The sequence below is a fragment of the Cnephaeus nilssonii genome, assembly GCF_951640355.1.
Source record: "Cnephaeus nilssonii genome assembly, chromosome: 13".
NCBI lineage: Eukaryota > Metazoa > Chordata > Mammalia > Chiroptera > Vespertilionidae > Cnephaeus > Cnephaeus nilssonii.
This window is the reverse complement of record NC_137084.1, coordinates 54087251-54098287: the sequence shown is the minus strand read 5'-3', so window position 1 is coordinate 54098287 and position 11037 is coordinate 54087251.

Below are 11037 nucleotides of genomic sequence, written 5' to 3'. Positions count from 1 at the left end.
TTACCAGAAGCTGAAAGAGACAAGGAAGGATTCTTCCCCAGAGCCTTCAGAGGGAGTGCAGCCCTGCCCACACCTTGATTTTAGACTTCTGGCCTCCAGAACTGTGAGAGAATAATTTTCTATTGTTTTTAAGCCACATTTGTGGTAATTTGTTACAGCACTCCTAGGAAACTAATTAAGTAAATATAAAAATATCTATATCTATATATTTACATACAGATATGTATCACCCTGTATTAGTTATCTATTATTACAAAAGTTAGTGGCTTAAAACAGCATCTCACACAGTTTCTGTGAGTTAGGAATTTGGAAACAGTTTAGCTGGGTAGTTCTGGCTCTGGGTCTTTCCTGGGGTTGCAATCAAGCTATCCCTCAGGGCTTCCAATGACTTGGCTTTGGTGCCTAAGGATCTGCTGCCGAGATGGCCCACTTACAAGGTGGCAAGTTAATGCAGGCTGATGGCAGGAGGCCCGAGTTCTCTGCCACATGGACTTCGCCATTGGACTGTTTGAGTGTTCTCAAAACATGGTGGCTGACTTCTGCCAGAGTCAGTGAGCCAAGAGAGAGCAAAGTGGAAGCTGCAATATTTTTTATGATTTAGCCTGAGGAATCATACACCATCATTTCCTCAACATTTTATTGGCCATAAAGGTCATTCTTATTCATTGTGAGAGGGGACTATACGAGGGCACAAATACCAGTAGGTGAGGGTCATCACTGATGTCTATCTTGGAGTCTAAATAGCACAGGTCCCAAATTTTTCAGGTTATTTATGGAGCCAGAATATTTTCTATACAGTCATTTGGACTATGATATTTGGAGACATAGTATTAAACTATATGATACTCTTTGAAGTTATGAACTTGAATTTTTATGAGTTATTGAAATATTTAGTTTACTTTTCATATTTTAGGTTGAACCACATGAAATTTGCTATTTTTGGTGGGTAAATAATGATCAGCAATTTCATGTTTTCAACCTGCTACTTATAAGGGTGGGACTATAAGCTAAGATACCTTAGGTCAATTTAAAAATTTTTGAAAATATATATTTTATTGATTTTAGAGAGGAAGGAAGTGGGGGAGAGAGATAGAAACATCAATGATGAGAGAGAATCATTGATTGGCTGCCTCCTGCATGCCCCCTACTGGGGCTCGAGCCCGCAACCCAGGCATGTGCCCTTGGCTGGAATCGAACCTGGGACCTTTCAGTCCATAGGCCGACGCTCTATCCATTGAGCCAAATCAGCTAGGGCACCTTAGGTCAATTTTTGATGTTATAAATATAAAAACACTTTTCTCTCTAAAGAATAAACTATATTTCAAGCACTCTAGTTATTTGAAATGTTACTGTAACACTGATGCTCCCATAAAGTTTTCAGTTCATGAACCAAAGAATCTGTGAGGGCAGTGTGTCAGGGTGACCTTATGAAAGTAACCTGAACATCCCTGGGACCAATTTTCCTCATCCATAAATAAAGGAATTGGACTAGATGGCATCTAAGCAGATTTTCTGTGCAAAATGTTTTAACATGTATTTATATGCTGTGTATAAGCCCCTACCAGTTCCTTTTTTAAACTCAAGGTAAGAATAATGCATCTTTAATTGAGTTGTAAGAAAATGTCTTTAAATATGTTTATTCATTGACATGTAGTATTAACAATTAAACTCATAGTAGTTTAGTAGTCCAGAGAGTCTTCCTTCCTTGTTCTCTAGAAAGCATAGACTGCCCTTCAGTAAATCAATTCTCTTAATTTGACTTGCTGTATTTGACAACATATTCTGGGTTCACATATTTTTTCATGTGCCAAGTACTGCATTTTTCATTTCACACAGAATCAGGACAAACTGTACATCCCCTGCTGTGTCCAGGGCAGATCTGGCTACATGTCAAGTATGTTAATTGGCATATAGAAAACAGCAGCCCTATTTTAATCTGATTGAAAATCCCCACAAACATTCTCCTCTAAAGTAAAGCTATGTCAGTACAAAGTGATTTACTTATAATAAAATGTTTGGCAGATGTGTCGTCTCTCATGCCTTCATTTCAATGTGGCATGCAGAAATGCCACTGTTTCCTGGCATCTTTCAGTATCTCAAATTTTAATCCCACTTTTGGAGGTTTAGAATTTGGTACTCAAAACTTTCTGTGGACTGTCAATGGGAATAAAATATCTTCATTTTAAAGTGATATTTTCAACAAAAGATTTACAGAACTATTTATAGAACCTTACTTAAAAGGTAGTCTGGAATATTTTATTCTTCTTTAAAAAAGTCTCCATGTTAAAATTTGCTCTGGGATGAGTGGATTATGTAATATAATTGCTTTAGTTAATTGGGGTGTGGGAGGTGTAGGTATAAAGGAATAAAATGTAATGAACTTTGATAAATTTTATGAACAATAACAAGGTACTAGGGAAAACTAAATTTTATCAGAGAGTGACTATATCTTTAGTGCTCCTTCAAAATTATATGCTGTCTCTTTATTTTTTTTAATTTAATAAATCTTTATTGTTCAGATTATTACAATTGTTCCTCTTTTTCCCCCCCATAGCTCCCCTACACCAGGTTCCTACCCCACCCTCTGCCCTTACCCCCCCTCCATGTCCTCATCCATAGGTGTATGCTTTTTGTTCAGTCTCTTCCCGCACCCCCCACTCCACTTTTCCCCCGAGAATTGTCAGTCCACTCCCTTTCTATGCCCCTGATTCCATTATATTCACCAGTTAATACTGTTCATCAGATTTTTTATTCCCTTGGTTTTTAGATTCACTTGTTGATAGATACGTATTTGTTGTTCATAATTTTTATCTTTATCTTTTTCTTCTTCTTCCTCTTCTTAAAGAATACCTTTCAGTATTTCATATAATTCTGGTTTGGCGGTGATGAACTCCTTTAGCTTTTTCTTATCTCTGAAGCTCTTTATCTGACCTTCAATTCTGAATGATAGCTTTGCTGGGTAGAGTAATCTTGGTTGTAATTTCTTGCTGTTCATCACTTTGAATATTTCTTGCCATTCCCGTCTGGCCTGCATAGTTTCTGTTGAGAAGTCAGCTGACAATCGTATGGGTGCTCCCTTGTAGGTAACTAACTGTTTTTCTCTTACTGCTTTTATTATTATTTTTTAAAATATATTTTATTGATTTTTCACAGAGAGGAAGGGAGAGGGATAGAGAGCTAGAAACATCGATGAGAGAAAGACATTGACCAGCTGCCTCCTGCACACCCCCCACCGGGGGATGTGCCCGCAACCAATGTACATGCCCTTGACCGGAATCGAACCTGGGACCTTCCAGTCCGCAGACTGACAGCTCTATCCACTGAGCCAAACCGGTTTCGGCTCTCTTGCTGCTTTTAATATTCTCTCTTTGTCTTTTGCTCTTGGCATTTTGATTATGGTGTGTCTTGGTGTGGTCCTCTTTGGATTCCTTTTGTTTGGGGTTCTCTGCGCTTCCTGGACTTGTAAGTCTATTTCTTTCACCAGGTGGGGAAGTTTTCTGTCACTATTTCTTCAAATAGGTTTGCAGTATCTTGCTCTCTCTCTTCTTCTGGGACCCCCATAATTCTGATGTTGGTACGCTTGAAGTTGTCCCAGAGGCTTCTTACACTATCTTCAACTTTTTGGATTCTTTTTTTCTTTTTGCTTTTCCGGACGAGTGTTTTTTGCTTCTTGGTATTCCAAATCTTTGACTTGATTCTTGCAATCCTCTAGTCTGCTTTTAGGTCTCTGTATAATATTTTTTATTTCAGTCAGTGTATGCTTAATTTCTAGTTGATCCTTTTTCATATCCTCGAGGGTCTCATTAAATTTATCGGCCTTTTCTAGGAAATTCTTGAAAAACCTTATAACCATGGTTTTGAACTCTATATCCAGTCTTTTGCTTTCCTCCATTTCCTTCATTTGTGGCCTGCCTCTTTGTCTCCGCATTTTAGCTGCTTCCCTGAGTTGATGAAGTTGCTTTGTGTGCTAGGTGTCCTAGCAGGACCCAGTAGCTCAGCCTCCCCAGTTACCTGAGGTGGACACTATTGGTGCAGCCCTTTGTGGGCTGTGTGTGCAGTCTTATTGTAGTTAAGCCTTGACTGTTGTTGGTATCACTGGGGGGAGTTGACCTCCAGGCCAATTGGCTGTGAGGATCAGCAGTGTCTCCGCTGGAGGGCTTCTGTGCTCAGCTTGGATGGGGCAGAGTCTCAGGGTGGAGCAGACAGCCTTGGTTTCCCATCAGCCCCGCCCTACGAGGGCCCTGTGTCTCAGTGTCCCGCAGCAATGGCTGCATGCACCTCTGAGAGAAGGCTGCTCTCAAGTTTCGCCCGCTGCCAGACAGTCCAGTTTCTCCCCGAATGAGTCTGGTACTCAAAGTCTCACCCAGAGCTGGATTTCAGTACAGTGGGGAGGTTTTGCTTCCCTCCCAAAGGAGAAAGCTAGCCACTGGAAGGGCTTCTGTGCTCAGCTTAGGTGGGGTGGAGTCTCAGGGTGGAGCAGACAGCCTTGGTTTCCCGTCAGCCCCACCCTACGAGGGCCCTGTGTCTCAGTGTCCCGAGGCTGCACGCACCTCTTAGAGAAGGCTGCTCTCAAGTTTCGCCCACTGCCAGACAGTCCAGTTTCTCCCCGAATGAGTCTGGTACCCAAAGTCTCACCCGGAGCTGGATTTCAGTGCAGTCGGGAGAGGGAGTGAGGGAGAGATACATGGATGCCAGAGAGAAACACTGATCCATGGATTGTGGTAACTGTAAGATACAGATCTTGGAAATACTCTGAGTAAAAGATAAGGATGTCTATTAAAAACCTAATACCTTCCAGACAAGGGGGAAGAAAATAGCCAAGAAGATAAAGAAGCAAAACCAAGGGGATACACATACAAAGAAGAATATGGCAATCTGTGGGGTCTTGATGGAAACAGCCTATTTCATGCAGTCACCAGCTTGTTCCTAGGATATACCGCTTGCTGTCTATTCGCATGGGGCATCCAGCTCTGGATATTATCTAGACTTCCCAACGTGCGCTTTAAAGTCATATCTGAGGTCATCTCCAAAGTCTCTTTCTCTTCTTCACTCACTTCTCTTGCCACACTGGTGTTCTGCAAACAAGTTAACCTAGTTCCTGCCTGAGAGCCATTCTACCTGTTGTTTCCTTCATGCAAAATGATCTTCCCATATTTGCATTGCTGATTCCCACAATCCACTCAGGTCACATGTCACCTCCTTAGAAAGGCTTTCTTTTATCATCTATTTTAAAGTCCTGTTCCCCTGTCATTCTTGATTCTTTTACCCTGCTTAATTTTTCTTCACTGCACTCATCATTACCTGTATTTGTTTCATATTTATTTATTTTTGTTTGTTATATGCCCTGCTTGAGTAGAGGCACCATTCAAGAAGGCAGAAAACTTGCTCTTTTATTCACTGATACATTTTCAGGACCTAAAACACTATTTAGCACACACAGGTACTCAATAACTACTCACTGATTGAATGAATAAATGAAAATCTCACACACACACTGTGTAAGCCATATAAAACTGAGTTCTCAAATGGTTTCTTTTGCATAAATGGTTTTCCTCTGCCTGGAATAACTTCTCCCTGATCCCTTCACAATTCCTAATCATCCTTCAAGACTCAGCTTATGTGTCACTGCCCCTGAGAAACCTTCATTCCTCCAGGAAGAACTAGGTGTCCTTTTTCTCTGTTCTTAAAGAACTCTATGCATACCTTTGTCATATTACTTAATACATTGTTAATATTTTATTTAATTAATCTTTGTATTCTGAGAATTTACCAGAGTGCTTTGCCCATAGTAAATTCTGAGTAAATGTTTGTTGAGTGATTTATTGACAACTGTGTGTCAAATATTGTACTAGTTTTTCATGTACATTGTTTTAATGCTGACAATAAATTTGTAAGATATCATGTTTTATTTTATTTTATTTCTTTTTGAGAGAGAGGAAAGGAGAGGGATAGAGAGATAGAAACATCAATGAGAGAGAAACATCATGGATCCACTGCCTCCTGCGTGCCCAGACGTGTGCCCTGACCAGGGAATCGAACCAGTGACCACCATGGCTGGGCTCATCCATTTTACATATGAGAAATCTGAATAACTTACATGGAATTTTGAACCTAAGTGTAAATGGCTCCAGATCTGGTACTTCTCCCATCGCTTCACATGAATTAATAAATCTCCTTCATTTTATTGATACTTATTGGTCAAAATTCAATATCCTAATTTTAACATTGACATTAACATTCTAATCTTATTTTAGTTCAATGTTGCATGTTCTAATACTTGATCTGATTGATTTAGCCTCTACAGGTTACAGAAAAGAATGGACCCCAGCCCTGACCAGTTTGGCTCAGTAGATAGGGTGTCGGCCTGCAGACTGAAGGGTCCCAGGTTCGATTCCAGTCAAGGGCACATCCCCAGTAGGGGTGTGCAGGAAGCAGCTGATCGATGTTTCTCTCTCATGGATGTTTCTAGCTCTCTATCCCTCTCCCTTCCTCTCTGTAAAAAATCAATAAAATATATTAAAAAAAAAAGAATGGACCCCAGATATCTTAATGGCTCAGGTATGCTACTTTTATTCTGCTTCATAATTACAGAGTTTTTGATGATGATTCATGGTCAAGATTTGGTTAATCTTCCCTTTCAAGGTAAGAATTATATTTACAACTCATCTACACTACACATAATCTCTAAACAAATATAAAAGGTCCAAATACATATTGAAATTATAAAATCAGAAGTTATTGAAATTGCAAAATTAATATACCAGAAAGAAAGGAGAGAGTGTGGCAAGGGTGAGTTAAGGATAGTAAGAGAGCCTCATATATGTGAGAGAGAAGTTGGAGGTTTCCCTGATGACTGTCTTTTCAGCATGCTAGGTGAAGTGTGTATTAAAGGCCATAGGGAAGTTTATGACAGTGTAGATGTACATGAACTAGTGTCATGAGACACTCAAGCAGTGAGAGCCCAGGCTCTAAAGCCAGAGAGATCTGAGATCTAATTCTAGCTCCCCTAATATCTGAGCAAATTTAAGCAAGTCACTAAACTTTTCCTAGTCCTCAGTTTCTTCATTAGTAAAATGGAGCGAAAAGAAGTGTATAATTTCAGAGGCACAATTTAGTAAAACAAGTCAAATCCAACACAGGTTTTCCTGGTCCTACAGTTCTCCTGGGTAGCAATCCTCCAAGGATTAATTTGGGGCCTCAGGGCTCTTCTATTTTGTGGTTTTGAACTCCTCTGAATTCTTTTAAGTCTTCATTCACGGGGTAGATAGGGGGGAAAAAGAGAATGTGGAGCATGTGTTGGTGGTGTGTGTGTGTGTGTGTGTGTGTGTCTTTATGTGTAGGTGTTTTTAGAGGTTCTTTGGGCCCAGCTTTAAATGGCTTTTATAATTTCTGTTCGCCTTCTGTTGGAGAGAAATCAGTCATATGACCCCAAATAATTACAAAGGAGGCTGGGAAATGCAGTTTGTGTGCTCAGGAGAAAAGGAAACAGAGTTTGGTGAACACAAAGCTGTCTCTGCCACTTAAGGTCATGAAGTAGTTTGAGGGTTTAACTGAGATAATGCAGGTGATGTGCTTAGGACACAAGGTAAGTAATCAACAAAGTTACAGATTATTATCACCATTATGGAAGCTGAGAGTCTGAATAAGTATCCCACAATTGGAAGTAGAGAATTTACTTTGAGGTTCTAGCAAGAGAACTCAGCTACATTCAAGGAAATGTCCTTACTTTTGGTAAGGTTATATAAGATTATGATCTTTAACTGATGTGGCAGCATCAGGAAGTATAAATATAGAAAGGTGAGGGAGGAAGGGTTTGCCAGGTGTTCATATTAGCTTAGCTAACAGAATGTCAAAAGATTATAATTTAGATAATCCTAATGTCTAAGAAGAGTGGGAATAGGGAGCTATAGGCTTGCTGGATTTGGGAACGTGCTTGAATGAAATAATAAGGAATAAAAATTTTGGTCAATCCTCTCTTTCATATTCTTTTTCTCGCTCACTTTCTTACTTTTAAGTCATAGACATTACCAAGTTGCTTCAGGTGCAGCATATTATCTTTTCATCTGTTGCCAATTAAAATATAAGAAGTTGAGAACAGAGACCATGTTTGTCTGACACATTATTATATTTTAGCATCTAGCAATGCCTAGCATAGAGTATGCAGGCAAGAAATATTTGTTGAATAAATTTAACCTGTATTGGCAGTTGTACAAGTTTTGTCTAAAGGGTCTAGGTAAGGTAACAGAAAGACAATGAGTTTTTAAATCTTGCTTCTGCCACTTTAATATCTGTGGGAGCCCTGGCTGGTTTGGCTCAGTGGATAGAGCGTTGGCCTGCGGACTCAAGGGTCCCAGGTTCGATTCTGGTCAATGGCATGTACCTTGGTTGCGGGCACATCCCCAGTGGGTGGTGTGCAAGAGGCAGCTGATTAATGTTTCTCACTCACTGATGTTTCTGGTTCTCTGTCCCTCTCCCTTCCTCTCTGTAAAAAATCAATAAAATATATTTAAAAAAATATCTGTGGGATTCTAGGACTTCAAAGACTTAACTTCTAAAACTTTTTTCCCCTCATATTAAATAGGAGTAATACTTTCAGAATTATAGTAATGAGAAAATTAAATATGTTATTATTTGTTTTTATTGACTTTAGAGAGGAAGGGAGAGGGAGAGAGAGATAGAAACATCAATGATGAGGAAGAATCATTGATGGGCTGCCTCCTGCATGCCCCACACTGGGGATCTACCCGGCAACTTGGGCATATACCCTGATTGGGAATCAAACTGTGATCTCTTGGTTCAAGGGTTGACCCTCAACAACTTAGCCACACAAGCCAGATGAAAAAATTAAATGAAAAACTTTATGTATGTAGTGTTCCTAGTATATAGAAGACATTAAAAAAAAACAAAACACACAACTGTGGTTCTCCCCTAAACCACACACCTCACTATTTTAATTTGGGAAATATACTTTTTAATTTGGGGAACCTAGCAATAATTTCAATAGCTATTCTAGTTTTCCCTTCTTTTTTTGGTTCTGTTCATTTATGATTAATACAAATATGCTTCAAGTGGTGATCAAACTTAAGAGTTGATTAGTTCGCAAAGCACTGATGGGTTCACCATTAGAACAGTATTCAGCACCTAGAACAATGCTTGACACGAAGTGGGTATTCAATACATATTTTTTTGAAATATAGTGAAAGAATTAATAAAATACTGCAATAATGATGATGCTCCAGAGAGATAATTATGGGATGGACATGATGTAAATGTGATTTTATCAAATGAGAGGTTTGATGTTTCCAAATGGGTGACTTCAAAATGTTTTCATCCATGCATTCAAGCAGCATTTTTCCCAAGAATGAAATACTTAGCTACTGATAGCTAAACGCCATGCTCATGATGACCTCATCAGGGGGTTTAACAGCACAGAGCTCGCAGTCCAATTGCAACTTATTCAGTAGAATCCATAGAATAGTAGCAAGGATGGCTGACATGTCTTGAGAATTGGGTAATACCACTGCCAGATAGAAACAGGGCAGCTGGACACCAAACCACAGATGGACTGCAGATGCACTGAAGGAAGTCATTACAGTTGTATGAAATTTGGGGCTGGCTTGACAAAGAGGAAGCCTGCTGGTTTAAGAACTGTATGTTCTTGGCAAAAACATGGTGTTGCAGAATTTCACCAGCCATAGTGAAAAAAAAGGGGGGGGGGGAGAATGGGAATGGGAGGATACCACAAAATTCATGATATGATACATAAAATGTTAACTATCTATTAGCTTTGCATCTTTTGAGAATCACTAGATTGAAGAACAGTATTTTAGATTTGGCTGGCAGATGGTATACACAGACTTTCTGAGTATGTTAGCATCTCATTTGAAACTAGCAGGATTACTAGTACATAGGACTGTCATGGTAATTTAACTATATGTTTTAAAACGTATCCCAAACCTGGCCAGAGTGGCTCAGTGATTGAGCATCAACCCATGAACCAGGGTTTGATTCCTGGTCAGGACAGATGCCTGGGTTGTGGGCTCGATTCCCAGTAGGTGGTGTGCAGGAGGCAGCCAATCAATGATTCTCTCTCATCATTGATGTTTCTATCTCTCTCTCCCCTCCCTTCCTCTCTAAAGTAAAAAAATAAGTTAATTAAAAAAAATCCCTAAACCTGGTTAAATGTGGGGCCCTAATAACATCTAAAAAGGCGTTGTTAATAGATCTGGATCTCATAAAACAAAATCACAGGATATAATAATTCCTCTAAAATGCCTACTGGGTAGTGTCAATGTCTTTTTCCCCTGAAAATCTGATTTATGCAAGAGAAAAGAAGAAAGACTAAACCAGGGGATGGCAGGTAGTGATGCCTCAGTTTTTTGAATGGGACTCCTCCATTTACCACTCCTCTCACTTCCTTCTGTGGTTTAATCATCACATCAGCTAGCCTTATAGGGTTCAGGTTAATCTCTGGTTGACATCATCCTACTACTTCCTTTTTCAAATTCCAGTGAAACCTATATGATTCCTGTCCTGTTTGAGCACGAGAGATAGAATACTGGCTGGTTAGTATCTAAATTTAGACTGGCAGCAAAGGGTCGAGTTTTGAAAGAGAGAAACAAAAACAGGTGACATTTCCAAGTCTATCAAGAAAAGGGGAAAAACCTCCAACACTTCTGGGTTCAGTAAGCAGGGGGAGCTTCTACCGTTCCACCATAGGGAGAGGCCTGCTGGCAGGCTCAGAAGCTGGGCGACTGAAGCCTTTTCCTTTTCCTTAAGGTCAGGAGGATGGCCTTGGGGGCGTCCCTAAACATATTCTTGATTCTGCGAGGGAAGCCTGGGAAGCCAGGAGTCTGACAGCTCCTTCCTTGGCGTGGGGGGACAGTGAGGAGGCGGGCGGGGGGGAAGGAGGGCTGTGAAAGCAGCTGCACCTCCTCTTTGTCATGCTTTTGGTTTCAGTCATAGCCACACTAGGACAACCTTGGAGTCGGGTGGGAGAGGGGCGTGGCCGGCCGCAGCGCGCCCGAGTCCCCGCCC